General features: G+C 35.3%; 2 long non-coding RNA genes and 1 pseudogene across 2 annotated transcripts; all 3 read left to right on the top strand.

Annotated features, from left to right (window-relative positions):
* The first annotated feature begins 1,560 nt into the window (after positions 1–1,560).
* LOC119072771 lies at positions 1,561–13,049 on the top strand. Its single transcript, XR_005086918.1, has 3 exons — positions 1,561–1,572; positions 2,888–2,892; positions 12,924–13,049. It is a non-coding gene; the product is annotated as an uncharacterized LOC119072771 (long non-coding RNA).
* LOC119072769 lies at positions 10,604–12,085 on the top strand (annotated as a pseudogene).
* A 7,319-nt stretch (positions 13,050–20,368) lies between the features above and the next one.
* Positions 20,369–21,656, top strand: LOC119072770. The gene is made up of 2 exons (XR_005086917.1): positions 20,369–20,519; positions 21,134–21,656. It is a non-coding gene; the product is annotated as an uncharacterized LOC119072770 (long non-coding RNA).
* Positions 21,657–22,018: the final 362 nt, after the last annotated feature.

Genomic DNA, 22,018 nt, shown 5'->3' with positions numbered 1-22,018 from the left:
TTAGTGCTGGCTACCATCTCTTGATTTACAGTAATAGCAAAATGGATGAAACATTCATATTTAGCCACTGATACCCACCAACGACGCCAATGGAATTAGGTGTGACAAGTTTGCCCTCGAATTGAGTAAATCTTCCATGCATTGAGAAAACGTCATCTTGACCCATGAAAATCCAAAGCTCTCCACGACAATGGAATGCATAGTAAAATGAGACGAATTTAGCGGAGTGTGTGTTTCCTACAATCATGAGGACCAATATAGTTGCTGACATTGTCGCGATGGTCTCTACTCGAAATAGACATTATAGTGAGAGAGGTGCGGGAAAACAGGATAAGTAGGAAAATATGCAATTTTCCTTGTTACGTCTCGTCAATATACCTTTCATTTGACATATCACACACCATTTTTGACACCAGCGTTACAATAGTTTCACTCTTTTAGTTCCACTTTTTTTGTGGAACTATAAAAAGTGAAACTATTGTAACGCTGTATATATGCAGCGTTAAAATAGTACCACTTTTTCAGTTTCACAAGCTAGCGAAATTTGGAAACGGCTAGCTTGTGCAACTAAAAAAGTGGTACTATTGTAACGCTCCATATATGCAGCGTTACAATAGTTTCACTATTTTAGTTCCACTTTTTTTGTGTAACTGAAAAAAGTGGTACTATTGTAACGCTGCATATATGGAGCGTTACAATAGTACCACTTTTTTATTTTTACTTTTTTTCTTAATTTCTTAAGAAATGGTACTATTGTAACGCTACATATATGCAGCGTTACAATAGTACCACTTTTTAGACCCGTACGAAGTACTGGGGTCTTATAGGTTTACGCATACGTTTGTAACACGTCGAATTGGACTCCCTGAGTAAGGGGAAACCTATTGTGGTTGTCTAGAGATGCCAAATCCGCGAAAAAAAAATGTCCGTCTGTCCGTCTGTCTGTCTGCACGATAACTTGAGTAAAACGCATCCGATTTTGAAAATTCTTTTTTTTCCCGTTTGGTAATGTCAAAAGACAGGCTAAGTTCGAAGATGAGTGATTTTGGATCGACCCCTCCCGAGCTGTGGCCCAATAAGTGCTTTACGGATTTTCGAAGATATCTCCGGACATTTAAACGTTAAACTTGTAAGTGATACGTCAAATAAAAGGTATTTACAATACCGATCGACAAAAAAAAAGTTTATGGAAATCGGATGTTCGACTCGTGAGTTAGACCCCTTGGTGTGGAACAGGCACAGGGCGGCAAGCAGTTTTTGCTTGTAGGTCGGCCACATTTGAACATATTTCGTCTGTTTTAGCTTTATTAGATAGGTATTGACCGTACCAATTAGGGAAAAAAATTTTTATGAAATTATGTTCTCCGGAGCGTGAGCTAGGTCTCTTGGAGTGAGCTCTTATCTGGCTACTCGGAAGTACAGTGAACGTGGTGTATTTTGACAATATCTCGAGTAAATTTTGACCGAATTTCATGAATTTTTTTTTGTTTGAAAGGTATTAACGAATGTAAAGCGTCGGTACTATTTCCGGTCTCCTAACAAAATGGCTGCCGGCGGCCATATTGGATTTTAGTAAAATAGAAATATCTTGGGAAAAATGATACTTAGAGAGTTTCTGTTAACATGGAAATAATGTGTTAAGTGTGAGGGGTTTCAGGCATTCCATATATGGACATCTATATATACCTATATACAGCTATATTGAGCTATATACAGGCATATAGAGCTATATAATAGCATATTCATTTGTGGAATGTTTATTTATAGGTAAATATAGCGGTATATAGCTGTTTAAATAGGAATTTATGAAATTTGTCTTCGTACGGGGCTGTCTATATTGCCTCCGGCAATTTAGTTGTATATGATAACAAGGCAAAGAGTGGATAATGTAAGTGATTTTAAAGGGAGAATAGTTTTTCAGCAGAGAAGAAAATGAAGTAAGAGAAATGAAGAGTTTCACATTAAAGGCTTTTGATACGAATAGGTGTTTCGTACGGGTCGGCGTTAGCTATGTTTACTTTTTTTCTTAATTTCTTAAGAAATGGTACTATTGTAACGCTACATATATGCAGCGTTACAATAGTACCACTTTTTTTAGTTTTACTATACTAAATCGTAGTGTTTATTGAAATCTGACACATTTGCACATTCCACATTTTCGAGAAAAAAAATATAAAAAGATATCATCGAAAATAAAAGACGAAATTACCAAGTGTAGACTACAAGGCTACAATTTTAGCTAAAGGTCTTTGTTTTCATATTCTACTTTTAATTGAGTCCAAAATTGAACATACTTTATAACTTTACTATCATGCCAGCACGTTAGTAAGCAGGCGTGACGCAAGTCCGTTCACACTAAAAAATTTCAAAAAAACTTTTTCCGTAGGACTAAGGATCATGCCCGCACGGTAGTAAGCGGGCGTGACAAAAGTTCGTTCACACTAAAAAATTTCAAAATTTTTTTTTCCGTAGGACTAAGGATCATGCCCTACGTTAGTGAAGGGCCGTGACGCAAGTCCGTTCACACTGAAAATTTTTTTTCCATAGGACTAAGGAACATATATACACGACTTTTTTGACTTTTTCCTCTTCGCTCCTACCCCTACCCACTTATTTTATTCGTAATCTAGGCGTCCATACGAGTTCAACGAACTATCACACGCCTCATAAAGTTCAATTTGGCCGAGATATTCACTTTCAAACTTTGAAAGATCATATGAAGAAATTCATTTTCATACATTTTGAAATTGACGATTTTTACCAACCTTTGTTACTTGTTACTACATTACTGCTCTAATTATTAAACCGTTGATGTAACTTGCAAATTCTTTTGCGTTTTCAAGATTTGGTCTGTGACAATCACTTCACTTAAGTATACAGCGACTAGTTGTCGTCTTTTCAGGGGCTCACCGTTATTTCAGGAAGTTGTTGATTCTTCGTGCCGTAGGTAATCGCCGTTTCCTAACAATTTATAAAAAGAATATTTTTTTAAGTTGAAAGTTGATGAAACTGCGACAATAATCGACGAATTTCTGAAGAAACGGTGAGCTCTTGAAAAGATGATACTTTTGATCACCAGAATCCCTTTTCACAAATATAAGACCGCAATAACGATCACGAATGTGTTAGATTTCAACATTGGTTGTATAAGTTTTACCTGTTCTGATAAGCTGGGTACCAATTTCAGCCACTTTTTATCGATGCTTTATCAGTTGATAAAAAGATGTTTAAATGACGTTTGCATTGTTCAGTAATTAAAATTCATTGTAACGTCAATAGGTAAAACATCGATAACGTGAGCGTGTGAGAGGATTCCAGACAGAGCCGAAGCCGACCCGCTAAAAAAGACTTTTAGTCCGTGGTACGAATAATATTTTTCATATCCGACGGGTCCTAGGTATGATAAACGGTTATTTTAGCTCGTTGGTATAACGAGTCGAAAGAAACGTTTATTTAAGCTCGTTTCTATAACGAGTCGAAAGAAACGTTTATTTTAGCTCGTTTGTATAACGAGTCGAAAAAAACGTTTATTTTAGCTCGTTTGTATAACGAGTCGAAAGAAACGTTTATTTTAGCTCGTTTCTATAACGAGTCGAAAGAAACGTTTATTTTAGCTCGTTTCTATAACGAGTCGAAAGAAACGTTTATTTTAGCTCGTTTGTATAACGAGTTGAAAAAAAACGTTTATTTTAGCTCGTTTCTATAACGAGTCGAAAGAAACGTTTATTTTAGCTCGTTTCTATAACGAGTCGAAAGAAACGTTTATTTTAGCTCGTTTCTATAACGAGTCGAAAGAAACGTTTATTTTAGCTCGTTTCTGTAACGAGTCGAAAGAAACGTTTATTTTAGCTCGTTTCTATAACGAGTCGAAAGAAACGTTTATTTTAGCTCGTTTCTGTAACGAGTCGAAAGAAACGTTTATTTTAGCTCGTTTGTATAACGAGTCGAAAAAAACGTTTATTTTAGCTCGTTTGTATAACGAGTTAAAAAAAAGCGTTTATTTTAGCTCGTTTCTATAACGAGTCGAAAGAAACGTTTATTTTAGCTCGTTTCTATAACGAGTCGAAAGAAACGTTTATTTTAGCTCGTTTCTATAACGAGTCGAAAGAAACGTTTATTTTAGCTCGTTTGTATAACGAGTCGAAAAAAACGTTTATTTTAGCTCGTTTGTATAACGAGTTGAAAAAAAGCGTTTATTTTAGCTCGTTTCTATAACGAGTCGAAAGAAACGTTTATTTTAGCTCGTTTCTATAACGAGTCGAAAGAAACGTTTATTTTAGCTCGTTTCTATAACGAGTCGAAAGAAACGTTTATTTTAGCTCGTTTCTATAACGAGTCGAAAGAAACGTTTATTTTAGCTCGTTTGTATAACGAGTCGAAAAAAAGCGTTTATTTTAGCTCGTTTCTATAACGAGTCGAAAGAAACGTTTATTTTAGCTCGTTTCTATAACGAGTCGAAAGAAACGTTTATTTTAGCTCGTTTCTATAACGAGTCGAAAGAAACGTTTATTTTAGCTCGTTTCTATAACGAGTCGAAAGAAACGTTTATTTTAGCTCGTTTGTATAACGAGTCGAAAAAAACGTTTATTTTAGCTCGTTTCTATAAAGAGTTGAAAAAAACGTTTATTTTAGCTCGTTTCTATAAAGAGTTGAAAAAAACGTTTATTTTAGCTCGTTTGTATAACGAGTCGAAAGAAACGTTTATTTTAGCTCGTTTGTATAACGAGTCGAAAGAAACGTTTATTTTAGCTCGTTTGTATAACGAGTTGAAAAAAAACGTTTATTTTAGCTCGTTTGTATAACGAGTCGAAAGAAACGTTTATTTTAGCTCGTTTGTATAACGAGTCGAAAGAAACGTTTATTTTAGCTCGTTTGTAAAACGAGTCGAAAGAAACGTTTATTTTAGCTCGTTTGTAAAACGAGTCGAAAGAAACGTTTATTTTAGCTCGTTTGTATAACGAGTCGAAAGAAACGTTTATTTTAGCTCGTTTGTATAACGAGTTGAAAAAACGTTTATTTTAGCTCGTTTGTAAAACGAGTCGAAAGAAACGTTTATTTTAGCTCGTTTGTAAAACGAGTCGAAAGAAACGTTTATTTTAGCTCGTTTGTAAAACGAGTCGAAAGAAACGTTTATTTTAGCTCGTTTGTAAAACGAGTCGAAAGAAACGTTTATTTTAGCTCGTTTGTATAACGAGTCGAAAAAAACGTTTATTTTAGCTCGTTTGTAAAACGAGTCGAAAAAAACGTTTATTTTAGCTCGTTTCTATAAAGAGTTGAAAAAAAACGTTTATTTTAGCTCGTTTGTATAACGAGTCGAAAGAAACGTTTATTTTAGCTCGTTTGTATAACGAGTTGAAAAAACGTTTATTTTAGCTCGTTTGTAAAACGAGTCGAAAGAAACGTTTATTTTAGCTCGTTTCTATAAAGAGTTGAAAAAAAACGTTTATTTTAGCTCGTTTCTATAACGAGTCGAAAGAAACGTTTATTTTAGCTCGTTTGTAAAACGAGTCGAAAGAAACGTTTATTTTAGCTCGTTTGTATAACGAGTCGAAAAAAACGTTTATTTTAGCTCGTTTGTAAAACGAGTCGAAAAAAACGTTTATTTTAGCTCGTTTGTATAACGAGTCGAAAGAAACGTTTATTTTAGCTCGTTTGTATAACGAGTCGAAAGAAACGTTTATTTTAGCTCGTTTCTATAACGAGTCGAAAGAAACGTATATTTTAGCTCGTTTGTACAACGAGTCGAAAAAAACGTTTATTTTAGCTCGTTTGTATAACGAGTCGAAAAAAACGTTTATTTAAGCTCGTTTCTATAACGAGTCGAAAGAAACGTTTATTTTAGCTCGTTTGTATAACGAGTCGAAAAAAACGTTTATTTTAGCTCGTTTGTATAACGAGTCGAAAGAAACGATTATTTTAGCTCGTTTCTATAACGAGTCGAAAGAAACGTTTATTTTAGCTCGTTTCTATAACGAGTCGAAAGAAACGTTTATTTTAGCTCGTTTGTATAACGAGTTGAAAAAAAACGTTTATTTTAGCTCGTTTCTATAACGAGTCGAAAGAAACGTTTATTTTAGCTCGTTTCTGTAACGAGTCGAAAGAAACGTTTATTTTAGCTCGTTTCTATAACGAGTCGAAAGAAACGTTTATTTTAGCTCGTTTCTGTAACGAGTCGAAAGAAACGTTTATTTTAGCTCGTTTCTATAACGAGTCGAAAGAAACGTTTATTTTAGCTCGTTTCTATAACGAGTCGAAAGAAACGTTTATTTTAGCTCGTTTGTATAACGAGTTGAAAAAAAACGTTTATTTTAGCTCGTTTCTATAACGAGTCGAAAGAAACGTTTATTTTAGCTCGTTTCTATAACGAGTCGAAAGAAACGTTTATTTTAGCTCGTTTCTATAACGAGTCGAAAGAAACGTTTATTTTAGCTCGTTTCTGTAACGAGTCGAAAGAAACGTTTATTTTAGCTCGTTTCTATAACGAGTCGAAAGAAACGTTTATTTTAGCTCGTTTCTGTAACGAGTCGAAAGAAACGTTTATTTTAGCTCGTTTGTATAACGAGTCGAAAAAAACGTTTATTTTAGCTCGTTTGTATAACGAGTTAAAAAAAAGCGTTTATTTTAGCTCGTTTCTATAACGAGTCGAAAGAAACGTTTATTTTAGCTCGTTTCTATAACGAGTCGAAAGAAACGTTTATTTTAGCTCGTTTCTATAACGAGTCGAAAGAAACGTTTATTTTAGCTCGTTTGTATAACGAGTCGAAAAAAACGTTTATTTTAGCTCGTTTGTATAACGAGTTGAAAAAAAGCGTTTATTTTAGCTCGTTTCTATAACGAGTCGAAAGAAACGTTTATTTTAGCTCGTTTCTATAACGAGTCGAAAGAAACGTTTATTTTAGCTCGTTTCTATAACGAGTCGAAAGAAACGTTTATTTTAGCTCGTTTCTATAACGAGTCGAAAGAAACGTTTATTTTAGCTCGTTTGTATAACGAGTCGAAAAAAAGCGTTTATTTTAGCTCGTTTCTATAACGAGTCGAAAGAAACGTTTATTTTAGCTCGTTTCTATAACGAGTCGAAAGAAACGTTTATTTTAGCTCGTTTCTATAACGAGTCGAAAGAAACGTTTATTTTAGCTCGTTTCTATAACGAGTCGAAAGAAACGTTTATTTTAGCTCGTTTGTATAACGAGTCGAAAAAAACGTTTATTTTAGCTCGTTTGTATAACGAGTTGAAAAAAAGCGTTTATTTTAGCTCGTTTCTATAACGAGTCGAAAGAAACGTTTATTTTAGCTCGTTTCTATAACGAGTCGAAAGAAACGTTTATTTCAGCTCGTTTCTATAACGAGTCGAAAGAAACGTTTATTTTAGTTCGTTTGTATAACGAGTTGAAAAAAAACGTTTATTTTAGCTCGTTTCTATAACGAGTCGAAAGAAACGTTTATTTTAGCTCGTTTCTGTAACGAGTCGAAAGAAACGTTTATTTTAGCTCGTTTCTATAAAGAGTTGAAAAAAAACGTTTATTTTAGCTCGTTTCTATAACGAGTCGAAAGAAACGTTTATTTTAGCTCGTTTGTATAACGAGCCGAAAAAAACGTTTATTTAAGCTCGTTTCTATAAAGAGTTGAAAAAAACGTTTATTTTAGCTCGTTTGTATAACGAGTCGAAAGAAACGTTTATTTTAGCTCGTTTGTATAACGAGTCGAAAGAAACGTTTATTTTAGCTCGTTTGTATAACGAGTCGAAAGAAACGTTTATTTTAGCTCGTTTGTATAACGAGTTGAAAAAAAACGTTTATTTTAGCTCGTTTGTATAACGAGTCGAAAGAAACGTTTATTTTAGCTCGTTTGTATAACGAGTTGAAAAAAAACGTTTATTTTAGCTCGTTTGTATAACGAGTCGAAAGAAACGTTTATTTTAGCTCGTTTGTATAACGAGTTGAAAAAAAACGTTTATTTTAGCTCGTTTCTATAACGAGTCGAAAAAAACGTTTATTTTAGCTCGTTTTTATAACGAGTCGAAAAAAACGTTTATTTTAGCTCGTTTCTATAAAGAGTTGAAAAAAACGTTTATTTTAGCTCGTTTGTATAACGAGTCGAAAGAAACGTTTATTTTAGCTCGTTTGTATAACGAGTTGAAAAAAACGTTTATTTTAGCTCGTTTGTATAACGAGTTGAAAAAAAACGTTTATTTTAGCTCGTTTGTATAACGAGTCGAAAGAAACGTTTATTTTAGCTCGTTTGTATAACGAGTTGAAAAAAAACGTTTATTTTAGCTCGTTTGTATAACGAGTCGAAAGAAACGTTTATTTTAGCTCGTTTGTATAACGAGTTGAAAAAAAACGTTTATTTTAGCTCGTTTCTATAACGAGTCGAAAAAAACGTTTATTTTAGCTCGTTTGTATAACGAGTCGAAAAAAACGTTTATTTTAGCTCGTTTCTATAAAGAGTTGAAAAAAAACGTTTATTTTAGCTCGTTTGTATAACGAGTCGAAAAAAACGTTTATTTTAGCTCGTTTTTATAACGAGTCGAAAAAAACGTTTATTTTAGCTCGTTTCTATAAAGAGTTGAAAAAAACGTTTATTTTAGCTCGTTTGTATAACGAGTCGAAAGAAACGTTTATTTTAGCTCGTTTGTATAACGAGTCGAAAAAAACGTTTATTTTAGCTCGTTTGTAAAACGAGTCGAAAGAAACGTTTATTTTAGCTCGTTTGTATAACGAGTTGAAAAAACGTTTATTTTAGCTCGTTTGTATAACGAGTCGAAAGAAACGTTTATTTTAGCTCGTTTGTATAACGAGTTGAAAAAAAACGTTTATTTTAGCTCGTTTGTATAACGAGTCGAAAGAAACGTTTATTTTAGCTCGTTTGTATAACGAGTCGAAAGAAACGTTTATTTTAGCTCGTTTGTAAAACGAGTCGAAAGAAACGTTTATTTTAGCTCGTTTCTATAAAGAGTTGAAAAAAAACGTTTATTTTAGCTCGTTTCTATAACGAGTCGAAAGAAACGTTTATTTTAGCTCGTTTGTATAACGAGTTGAAAAAAACGTTTATTTTAGCTCGTTTGTAAAACGAGTCGAAAGAAACGTTTATTTTAGCTCGTTTGTATAACGAGTCGAAAGAAACGTTTATTTTAGCTCGTTTGTAAAACGAGTCGAAAAAAACGTTTATTTTAGCTCGTTTCTATAAAGAGTTGAAAAAAAACGTTTATTTTAGCTCGTTTCTATAACGAGTCGAAAGAAACGTTTATTTTAGCTCGTTTGTATAACGAGTTGAAAAAACGTTTATTTTAGCTCGTTTGTAAAACGAGTCGAAAGAAACGTTTATTTTAGCTCGTTTCTATAACGAGTCGAAAGAAACGTTTATTTTAGCTCGTTTGTAAAACGAATCGAAAGAAACGTTTATTTTAGCTCGTTTGTATAACGAGTCGAAAAAAACGTTTATTTTAGCTCGTTTCTATAAAGAGTTGAAAAAAAACGTTTATTTTAGCTCGTTTCTATAACGAGTCGAAAGAAACGTTTATTTTAGCTCGTTTGTATAACGAGTTGAAAAAACGTTTATTTTAGCTCGTTTGTAAAACGAGTCGAAAGAAACGTTTATTTTAGCTCGTTTGTATAACGAGTCGAAAGAAACGTTTATTTTAGCTCGTTTGTAAAACGAGTCGAAAGAAACGTTTATTTTAGCTCGTTTGTAAAACGAGTCGAAAGAAACGTTTATTTTAGCTCGTTTGTAAAACGAGTCGAAAAAAACGTTTATTTTAGCTCGTTTCTATAAAGAGTTGAAAAAAAACGTTTATTTTAGCTCGTTTCTATAACGAGTCGAAAGAAACGTTTATTTTAGCTCGTTTGTATAACGAGTCGAAAGAAACGTTTATTTTAGCTCGTTTGTATAACGAGTCGAAAAAAACGTTTATTTTAGCTCGTTTCTATAAAGAGTTGAAAAAAAACGTTTATTTTAGCTCGTTTGTAAAACGAGTCGAAAGAAACGTTTATTTTAGCTCGTTTCTATAAAGAGTTGAAAAAAACGTTTATTTTACCTCGTTTGTAAAACGAGTCGAAAGAAACGTTTATTTTAGCTCGTTTGTAAAACGAGTCGAAAGAAACGTTTATTTTAGCTCGTTTGTATAACGAGTCGAAAGAAACGTTTATTTTAGCTCGTTTGTATAACGAGTCGAAAGAAACGTTTATTTTAGCTCGTTTGTATAACGAGTCGAAAAAAACGTTTATTTTAGCTCGTTTGTATAACGAGTTGAAAGAAACGTTTATTTTAGCTCGTTTGTATAACGAGTCGAAAAAACGTTTATTTTAGCTCGTTTGTAAAACGAGTCGAAAGAAACGTTTATTTTAGCTCGTTTGTATAACGAGTCGAAAAAAAACGTTTATTTTAGCTCGTTTGTATAACGAGTCGAAAAAAACGTTTATTTTAGCTCGTTTGTATTACGAGTCGAAAGAAACGTTTATTTTAGCTCGTTTCTATAAAGAGTTGAAAAAAACGTTTATTTTAGCTCGTTTCTATAAAGAGTTGAAAAAAACGTTTTTGGAACGAATTTACGTCATTCTTTGTTATTCCATTAAACGTTGTTTGTTGCTTTGCTAACTGTTATCAACTGAAATTGACTTTCAGTCGTAACAGTTGCACAGAAGTTCTATAACTACAGTCGATTTTGCCAGAGAAACTTCCTAAGGATTTTGGGAGGATACTAAACGAGAAAATAAAAATGGAAAGCAATCATAACACCTATGAGTGTCCCCGTTGAGCACACGCTATGCTAGCAAAGAAATGCTGTACATTTTCAGTGATCAGCACAAATTTTCCACTTGGCGCAAGTTGTGGATTATGCTGGCTAAAGGGGAGCAGGTGAGTGCTGAAATTGAATGCTTTCTTGTCAAGTAAATAACAAAATATGATTTGTAATTGTAATCCAGGAGCTGGGTCTAAATATATCAACCGAACAAATTGAACAAATGGAGGCTAATTGGGACAAGGTGGATTTCAAGAAAGCTATGTTGGCGACAATACCGACCTCCTTTCGATCCGAAGTGCCTTGAAACTTGTGCTGCCGAAGCTCGCATTTTTAACCGATTTAATTGATTTGAATTCGTGATGCCTAGATCAAAGAGAGATAAGAAAGGTCAGTATTTAGCCGTACATTTTACTTGACGAAGAAACTAAACGAAAATCTTGTTTTAGTCTCGTTGACAAAAACAACGCGAAAAGGTCTACAGTGGAAACAACAGATAGTCGATGACATTCGCAACTGTGTTACAAAGTATCCAAACATTTTCATGTTTTCCGTACGACATATGCGAAACAACCTACTGAAAGACCTCCGACAGGAGTGGAAGAAAAATTCGCGATTCATTTTCGGCAAAAATCGGATAATGCAGCTGGGACTCGGAAAATCAGAAAGTGATGAACCTGAAGTGGATCTACATAAGGTATAGATGATGAATGTGCCTCCGCATCTCCTTTTATCTCATTTTATCTCATTTTATCTAAATATTTGATTCAATCATCAGCTAGCTAAACGGTTGCAGGGTCAATGCGGTTTACTATTCACTGAAAGGTGAAAAGAAGAAGTTATAGAATGGTCTCAGAACTACGCAAGAAGTGGTTTCGTGGCAACAGAAACTGTTGTTTTACTTGAAGGTAGGGAACAATAGAAATGACTGATTTGTGGAGAGATGATGTCATTAACGAATTATTCGTAGGTCCAATGGTCTGCCAACTAAACTAGAAAAGGGAATCGTTACATTATATAAAGAGCACACAGTTTGTGTCAAGGATAAAGCATTAACGCCCGAACAAGCCAGGTACACAGAACAATGAGCCAACATCCAATGTTGCTTCGACATAATCGAATGTTTCGTTTTTTCAGAGTTTTAAAATTAATCGCTAAGCCAATGGCCACATTCAATTTGGAGATAAAATGTTGCTGGACAAAAGACGGTGGTTTTGAGGCGATTGTCGATGACGAAACGGCCTCAGACAGTGGCAATGCTGAAGATGATATGGAGCAGGAAGAAGGAGATGCTGACGAAGATATGTCCGATGATGAGGAGTAATCTAATAAATTTTGTTACAAAAATTTGACCGGGCAATGTTTTCATTAAAATGTCTTTGGGTGCTCGCAGATCGTCTATGGGAGTTTGGGTACGTGATCCCGTACGTGTCAACCAGGCCCTAAGATTGGGGAATTAATTCTCAAAATTCCCAAAGTTCCCAAAAATTCCCAAAAATTCCCAAAAATTCACAAATATTCCCAAAATTCACAAAAATTCACAAAATTCCCAAAATTTCACAAAAATTCCCAAAAATTCACAAATATTCCCAAAATTCACAAAAATTCACAAAATTCCCAAAATTTCACAAAAATTACCTACTCTAGGTTACTGTACAGCCTGTAAAAATGAAAAATATTTACAGGCTGTATGTCATGCACAATATTATGTTCATATGTTCCCATTTTTACTTATTTGCTACATATTATCTTTTTCTTCGTTTCTCTCATTTTGAGAAAATGAGAATATGTACAATTGTTAAAAGTTTCATATATGCAGAATTAGCACCAGCTGAATATCACCAGCTGGATGTACTAACACACACTTATTGTATGATAAACAATCAAAACACATTCTTAACAATGTGTTTACTTCATTAGGCCTGCTCTGACTCCGGGCAATATGGGATATTGGGCTAATGAGGTGTTCGATAATTTAAATTTGGGGCTGTGCTTAAATTTTATGAATTCGTCAAGATAATGCGTAATTTTGATAGGAAATCGATGGTTCGCATTCAAAAACCAATTTATGAGAAAAAAAAACATTTTGTAAAAAATTAATCAACACAATATTTAAAAATAGGAATTTCTGTAACGGCGCTGCGAAATAGTAATTTATACAATCGAGGGATAAATGCTTTTTTAGACAATGATGTGATTGTCACTCGAGACCGCAGGTCAAGTGTGACAATACACATCGTGTGCCTAAAAAATCATTTATCTCAGAGTTGTATACAACTTTTTTCGCAATAAAGGCAACGGAAGCATGGCTGTATACTTTGGGGAGGTCATGCAGATGCAGATACGCGGGATACACATCACAGTTGATGATAAAATGGCCGATTTCATACAAAAATTCACCTCTTGTGATGATTCTCGTCGTCTTGATGATGTGGTGAATTTCTTTACATAAAATCATCAGATGTGGTGTGTATTATCTAATAAAATGGCAAACTGCGTGACGTCCCCAAAGTATGCAGCCTTGAACGGAAGGTCTTACTTTTCGTCACTTGTTGCGAAAAGTGAACTTTCTAATGCCTCGATTTGGGTGACGTATGCATGGTCTTTTTTTCGCTGGTTACCTGGTGTCTTTAATTTTCATCACAAGTGACTAAAAGTAACTACTTTTCATCACTATTATGCTGCCAAGTAAATATCATCTGCTGAACCGACTGAAGATTCGCATTTTACCTGTCAATTGTTAAAAAATACTAAGGCGAAAATCATATTTTGTCATGAGTGATAAAAATGAAATCGAAAAAGGTTGAAAAGGTTGAACTAGTTATTTGTTAACCAAGGGAAGAAAATAGGAAAGGAAGCTTTCGACTTGAGCGAAGCGATGGCCGCAATTCGCCCGTGTTGGAATTTCCTATTTTCTCCCCGAGGCTAACACAACGTTTTTCATGTCTGTAAGGTTTGATTTAACGTTTTTCTCCCCGAAACAAAAGCATGAGGCGAAAAAATAGCTACTTTCTCGTTTTTTAGGTCAACATTATTATTAACCAAACTAAATTGTGCAAATCTTAATTTTTGCATCGCAACGGAGACCACCCAATTTTAGATCGAACAAAATTTTAGTTTTATCGGATGTATGTTATTTCAGTATTATTCGATAGTTATAAAATTAAATTGTTTCACCAGCAAATTAACGCAGACTAGTGTCACTCGAGGTGTCACTAGTTCGTTATTAGTCGGGCAACTCAGTTGCAATTCTTTTTCGCGTGCGATCATCTTCAGAGCGGGACCTCTCTAGGATGTAGTCTTAAAGACTTTCTTATAAATGTTAGTAAAGGTGCAACACATGCATATAAGCACAATTGGTCGAACACTGATAACAACATCAGAATTCGATTTTTTTTTCATATCTCTACCATATCTTTACTTCAGAGAAAAAGGGTTGCTGATGTTGGTTGTGGTTTAGTAAAAATATATCGAATCACACAAGTCATACAAGTCACAAGAAATGTAATTCAGAAAATATCGACTAATCTGATTAAGACTTACTCCGGGTCTTATAACTTAAAGATGTTTACACCCTTTATTTTCGTGTCGTTTATGGTTTATGGTTTATGAGTGTTTTCTAAGAGATCATAAATTGGAGATGGCTAGGGTCGATCTACAATGTTTCCTAAAAGCCATCCCAAAAATCATAGATCTTCCTATCACGGAAAGCCTTCCCACAAAAAGTAAACTTTCTTCTTGCAGAATGCTGTCCAAAAAATTAGAAAACGAGATCGAGCCACCCCATTTCCAAAAAGTTTCAAAAGTGGAACTATCTTCACGTTGCATACATACAGCGTTACTGGCCAACTCCGAATTTCATTCATAAATTGCAAATTATGAATGAAAATTTTCACTTTTTGAATAACAAGTCAGAAAACTTGAATTGATTTTATTTTTGAACTAATTCAAAACCAAATCACGGCACATTTTTGTTTTCCCGCAACTCTGTACGTTTACGTGATTGACATAAAATATTTTCATTGTTTCAACTAACACATTTTACGGAGTCCGAAACATTGAAAAATATTCCCCTTCTACTAGGACTTTGTTGGGCATTCAGACGTCCTTTCAGTTTTTATTTCGATGACATTCGTGATATCCGTATTTTTTGTTACTATTGTTGAAAAGTGTGAACGAAAGTGTAATCAATAAAATAGCACGAATTATTGTTGTACGCTTGTCATGTCTTGTTTTGAAGAATTTAAAAAGTTGCTGGCGCAACTGAAGACCAATAACAAAGCCGACATCAATCGATTAACCGAACTTGCGAATAACGATACAGCCAAAAAAGAACCACAAAAAATCGTCACAATGTTTAGTAAGGTGCGGGGACTATTTTTTTTGTACGTCCTAGACTCCATATCAAAAAATATTGGCGACCCGTACCTAAAATTCATTGAAAAACGAATCGTCTCATTGTTCAAAGAAACATTCGTCACGACATTAGAGCCTGAATTGAGAAAAAAAAATGTTTGACTTAAGGCATACTTGGACGGGAGTGTTTTAATTGTCCACATTGTCCACATTGGACTCAATTGACTTCGCAATCAACAAAATCGACACCGCCTGGCCAATCACCGTTGCAAAAGCGGTAATTTTTGTTTATTTTTTTGTAAGATCTATTCACGGCTTTTTCATCTCAATAAGAATCAAATGGTTGAAATGCAATGTCAGAACGTAACTGTTACTGTACAAACATATCCTGACCTATGAAATGTTTAAAGAAACCTTTCTTACGACGCGACGCTTAGTCAACATCTTTCAAGTCACAAGCTACGTTCCGACAAAACAAATATCCAGCATACACTGTAGTAATTTTTGATTTTAATTGAGATCTTGCATTTTCCAAACAATCAATGGTGCTCTTCAGATCCATTATACTGCTAAGTGACAAACGAGCTCCAGCTATTATCTGTCAATATGATTTTTGATATTCAATTCATCGCTTTTAATTACTTTTTTCTCAATTAATTTTGATTTTTTGACCTCAGAGAGATGCATCCTTCGGTTTCATTGCAGTCTAATTCTTTGATTGATAGTTTCTTAAATTTGCATTTTTTAGACCCGTACGAAGTACTGGGGTCTTATAGGTTTACGCATACGTTTGTAACACGTCGAATTGGACTCCCTGAGTAAGGGGAAACCTATTGTGGTTGTCTAGAGATGCCAAATCAGTGAAAAAAAAAATGTCCGTCTGTCTGTCTGTCTGTCCGTTCTCTAACTTGAGTAAAACACATCCGATTTCTAAAATTCTTTTTTTCCCCGTTTGGTATTATCAAAAGACAGGCTAAGTTCGAAGTTGGGTGATTTCGGATCGACCTCTCCGGAGCTGGGGCCCAATAAGTGCTTAAGTGTTTTTCGACGATATCTCCAAACATTTAAACGTTAAACTTGTAAGTGATACGTCAAATAAAAGGTATTTACAATACCGATCGACAAAAAAAAGTTTATGGAAATCGGATGACCGACTCGTGAGTTAGACCCCTTGGTGTGGAACAGGCAGGGCGGCAAGCAGTTTTTGCTTGTAGGTCGGCCACATTTGAACATATTTCGTCTGTTTTAGCTTTATTAGATAGGTATTGACCGTACCAATCAGGGAAAAAAAAGTTTTTGAAATTAGGTGTTTCGTACGGGTCGGCGTTAGCTATGTTTTTATACCAGTTTTTCTTATTCAATTTAGGAACCGATATCATTGGTGGATCTTCACAATTATTTAGAAAAATGGAAGATACCAGAACTACAATTGTTACTCGAAAAACTATGCAAAAACAAAGCGAAGACGGTCGCACAATCGAAGAAATCGAAGAAATCTGAGTTAATGTAAATCTTTGTAACGAGGATATTGATTGATGAATAAAGGCCGTAAATGTTTATAAAAAAAAAAACAATCGAAGAAATCCGATTTTATAGAAAACATATGCACAAATCCATTAGTCAGTGTTCCGTATACGAACAACGAACTGAAGATGATGATTCAACACGAGACCAGGGGCTCCGACTTCTAAGGACAAGCGAGGCTCGGGCACCACTACTCGAATGATGAGCACCACTACATCTTTCCAGTTTTACTTGAAAGAGCACCACTACTCCCAGATTCGCTTGTTGTATGAGCACCACTACTCCCAAACACAAGTCGGCGTCCCTGCACGAGACTAAAAAATCGCCACGAAACGAAGCTAAAGACGTATTGGAGAACAAAATGAAACTGGTAAGCGATGCGTTTGTACCTTTCAAAAACATTTAATTGCGAAAAGCATTCGGTCAAGTTGTCTTTTATTTATGACGTCTTATAGTAACTTATCAATTTACTAAAATTGCGCATAGCGCAATTACGAAAGCCCGTACGAAGTACCTCTCAAATGAAACCAACAATTTACGACATTATTTTAGAAACCCAAAATTTTTTGCCAACCTTCCATTGGGTATTCAATTAACTCTCAAATGAAACAAAAACTAGCAAAATCGGATGAGATTTACTCGATTTATGTGCAAAAAACACTTAGGGCCGAGTAGCGGCCTTAGTCCAAGGGACCAATTTTGAAACTTGTTTGCCCTCATTCTATTCGGCATTCAATTATCTCTCAAATGAAACAAAAACTAGCAAAATCGGATGAGATTTACTCGATTTATGTGCAAAAAACACTTAGAGCCGAGTAGCGGCCTTAGTCCAAGGGCCCAAATTTGAAACTTTTTTTGCCATCATTCTATTCGACATTCAATTATCTCTCAAATGAAACAAAAACTAGCAAAACCGGATGAGATTTACTCGATTTATGTGCAAAAATCACTTAGGGCCGAGTAGCGGCCTTAGTCCAAGGGCCCAAATTTGAAACTTTTTTCGCCACGTTCTTTTCGGTATTCAATTACCTTCCATAAAAAACTAAATCTGGCAAAATCGGAAGAGATTTACTCGATTTATGTGCAAAAAACACTTAGGGCCGAGTAGCGGCCTTAGTCCAAGGGCCCAAATTTGAAACTTTTTTCGCCACGTTCTTTTCGGTATTCAATTACCTTCCATAAAAAACTAAATCTGGCAAAATCGGATGAGATTTACTCGATTTATGTGCAAAAAACACTTAGGGCCTAGTAACAACCTTTAAGCTCTCCCAACAAGCCCACGTTGCATCTTACCCAAAAACAATGTTTAGCAACTTTGTTCTACTCGTCAATACCTTTCATTTGATATATCACAAGCAGCTATTGCGTGCGTATTTCGGTAGATATCGTCGAAAGACTGAAAAGCACCTATAAGGCCCTAGCTCTGGAAGGGCCGACCCTACCATGCCCATTTTCGAACTTGACCTTACTTTTGTCGATACCAATCGGGGAAAAAAAGAATTATCAAAAAAGGTTGTGATTTACTCAAGCTAGAGGGGTCACAGACGGACGGACGGACATTTTTTTTATTGCGGATTCGTCATCTATTAACATAACCAAATGCTTTACCCTTACTGTCTGCTTCCAATTCGACGTGTTACAAACGGCATATTAATCTTATAAGCCCCCAGTACTTCGTATGGGGCTAAAAATAGTTCGAAAACTTTGACCCCTCAATCATATCCAATCGTCAAAACTAATATGACTTTTGTATAAGCGTGAGCATAATAGGTCATCTTTAAGGCCGTTTGAAATGCCATCCACGTTAAGAAATGCCCTCCACGTTAAACAAATCTCATACAAATGAATGAATAAACGAAACATTTAACGAAACTAAAGTGAGGTTACGTCTGAAAGTACCTTATCTTGAAGATGATCTATAGTCCGACTCTTCTGACTCAGTATTCACTTCAGCTTGTAACTTACTTTTTCAACGGAGAAATGTTTCCATAAAACGAAACTCAAATTTCGCAGTAATCAAAATGAAATTCAGGCCTGGTTTATGTTCATAGCACGATATTCAAATATACCCGCCTAACGTAACGATAACTTTTCATTTTGCAAAACAAACGTCTCGGTGTTAGCTTTACTCAGTTCGATCTGTCAAACGACAGAACACAAAAACGAAACAATTTTCACGAAAGTGAAATTTTTTGCCTCGATTGTTTCGATTTGGGTGCTATGCAATAAAAATTGCGATCCAGTGGAAAATTGGATTGTATGTTCAAAATGTGAATTTCTTTCCGTGCTATCGAGTGTGTGTCACAGTGATTCATCACCAAATAGATTCCAAAAATAAAATAATGAAAATGATCTGTAAAAATAGATTTATTTTCCTCATTTTATCGGCAATTGGTTGCTTCAGTTTATTTTTGTATTGGTCCACTTTTCCATGGTTCAGCAACAAAAATTCCAATTTTAGTTATCCTTGTTTCCTAATAATTATGACATGAGCAATGTGTGATATGAGGTGCCATAGAGTGTAACTCTATGTGAGGTGCAAAACATTGGTCTCGGAATTTTGACATTTTTAATGATTTCAAAATAAACATAAAAAACTTCAAAAAATCGAAGCCGGCGTTGTGGTCCTTGCACTCCTCATGACATGTGAAATGTGTAGTTGATAAATAGAAGCACCGAAGGCACGAATAAGGCAGAAAACAGAAGTTAGCGACAGTACTCATTCATGGTAGACAAATGGTAGTCGCAACATCGAAAACGTTATTAAACACAAGATGGCTGTGTTTGAGGACCGAATCTAGGGACCGTTTATCAGCATTTACTTAAATGTTGACAGTGTTGACACTGAGAGAACATTTTCGAATGCTGGACTTTTATATGTAGAAAATTACTTTCTAGATTAAGTGATACGAAAATTGGTTTATCTTCGATGAGGAGATCCTGCGCCGAAGTCAAGAGATGCAATCCTCCGAAATTATAAACCAGTTTTTCTGCAGAAACTTAAGATATTTTATGTGTCGATGCAAAGATAAACCCAAATTCCCTCCCAAACAAATTCATTTAATTTCATTGAATTAAATATGAAATACCGCGTCATAAACGCGAAAAAAGTATTAAAACTGTGAAATTCAGAGAATTTTTTTTTTTTTGATCTTAGGGTTGAAAAAACCGCGGTGAACCGGTTAATCGCAGTTTTCAGTGGAATAAAACCGAAACCGCGGTTTTTGAATTCGAGTTCGGTTTGCAATCCCTACTGGCAACACTGTAAGGCTAAATTGTAGGCTAAATACCAACTAAGTGGTTGCTGAAGTAGTTGTAAAAGTAGTTTTGCAACTACTTTTGCAATTTTTTCAACCATAGGCAATTCATCCTTTTACGAAATACTTAAAAGAAATATATTGTTCGACCATATAATAGGGAACGATAGGAAATTATGCGATTTCGTCAGTGGTTTTCATCAGACAACAAATTATATTTCATCAAAAAGTAGCTGTAAAAGTAGTTGCAAAGCTTTGAAGCTGGTTTTGCGACTACTTCAAATCTTTAGCAAAAATGATGATGTAAAATTAATTGATTAAAGACATATCTAGCCTACAATCTAGCCTTGACTGCAGTGTTGCCAGACTCCCTTTTTTTACAAATACTTTTACAACTAAATCGGAGGATATAATTGGGAGGTATGCCTTTACGACAAAGCAATTTCTGTCGACCTCTGTACCCTTTTTGTAAGCTTATTACTGTTCAACATCATGCCATAAAATATCTTTCTTGATTCCAGGATCCCAGGCAATGAATGGGCGCTCAACCAAGCAAAACAAAATTTAGTAAATAATTATTTCTTAGTCGGTGTAACGGAACAAATGGAAGATTTCATCAATTTATTGGAACTTTCACTGCCGAGGTAAATATATTTAATTAGGGCCAATTGATTGGATTGGATTGGATTTGGATGGGAAGGGGGTTAGCCCAGCACCTAAGCCTCTAGTGGGCCTGTTGTGCTATTGCACAAGTCACTTGATCATATGAATTGTGATTTTTCATCATATCTCTCCGGACTCAGATAGTTCACAAATCGACCGTGTAAACGTCCCATACGTTGTGAATTCTCTAAGCCACGAGTGGTATGCGAACACAACGAACACAACCACAACCATCACTAATGACTCATGCATTTTCCCAATGAGCGACTAGTCGATCATAGATGGCGCTTATCCTACAGTCTGTTGTATATTGTGAATTGTGTCATTGACATTATGTCAATATGGCGTGATTGTTGCGAAGAAATCGAATATTGGATTTCTTTGAAATTTGCGACTTTGTTACGGTCGTACAGCCATTAGATAACTAATAGCGAGTGCTTAATCACCAAGTGATTAGAATAAAACCAGGCAAGCATTTTTGCACCGGGATTCGAACCCGGGACCTCTTGGGTATGAGTCCTATGCTCTACCGATTGAGCTACTGTGGATGTGGGGCCAATTGATAGTCGATCATCTCATTATCGTCAATATGCAGAATATTCAACGGAACGTTGGACCACTATCTGAATTCGAGCAAGTCGCATCTGCGACAGACGGCATCGAAACTGCAACCGACTAGCAAAACAATAAGTGATATAACAAAGTCTCCCATTTGGAAAATGGAAAACGAACTGTACGAATTTGCGTTGCAGCAATTTCATTTTTTGTACAAATTGCGCAACAACATCCGATTACAAGGGAAGAATTTGACGCAGAAATATTTTTATGAGAAAATTCGACCAAAGTAAAGTCGATTGGATTTGACCGTTGAAGTGATGATAGTGGACGGACGACGAAAAAGTTGAACAAGAAAATGTTTGCTGGATATAATGAAGCAGTGAACGTAATTTGATGTAGTTCCAATGCACAATTGTTGATCACAAGCGAATTGTGTAGTGTACAAAATGTGAATAAAATCCTGTAAATTAAGAAACGTACGACCCGTAAGTTTATTTGTCTTCCAGCTTAATTACATCAGATTTGTATAGTGTTCGCAATAAATATACATGTTGTGTACCGAAGAAATGTTTAATTTAGGATCCTTAATGGAAGTCGGGGTGCTCTTCGTCACAAATCTGAATTCGTGTCCACAAAATGGAGGAGTCTTAATTTTAGTGGACATGCACAGTCTCTATCTAAACAAAATTCTCGTTCATTCGCTCACGTCGGGAAACGCCACAGACGCAGAGTTTCAGATCATGAACGAGTGCCAGGTGCACGAGAAGCCCTTTCCTATTTTTGGTAGAATGTCCACACAAGCTGCAAGCATTTTTGTGAGTGGTTCGGAAATGGTTCATTAAGCCGGAAGTACTTTTCAGCTTCCGACAGCATTCGAGCACGGGACACTGGACTTGTTTCTGGTGCACCATTAGTGTATAGC

Source organism: Bradysia coprophila, assembly GCF_014529535.1.
Source record: "Bradysia coprophila strain Holo2 chromosome IV unlocalized genomic scaffold, BU_Bcop_v1 contig_84, whole genome shotgun sequence".
Classification (NCBI taxonomy): Eukaryota; Metazoa; Arthropoda; class Insecta; order Diptera; family Sciaridae; genus Bradysia; species Bradysia coprophila.
The sequence above is the reverse complement of the archived record's forward strand: the minus strand, read 5'-3'. Positions and strand labels throughout refer to the sequence as shown.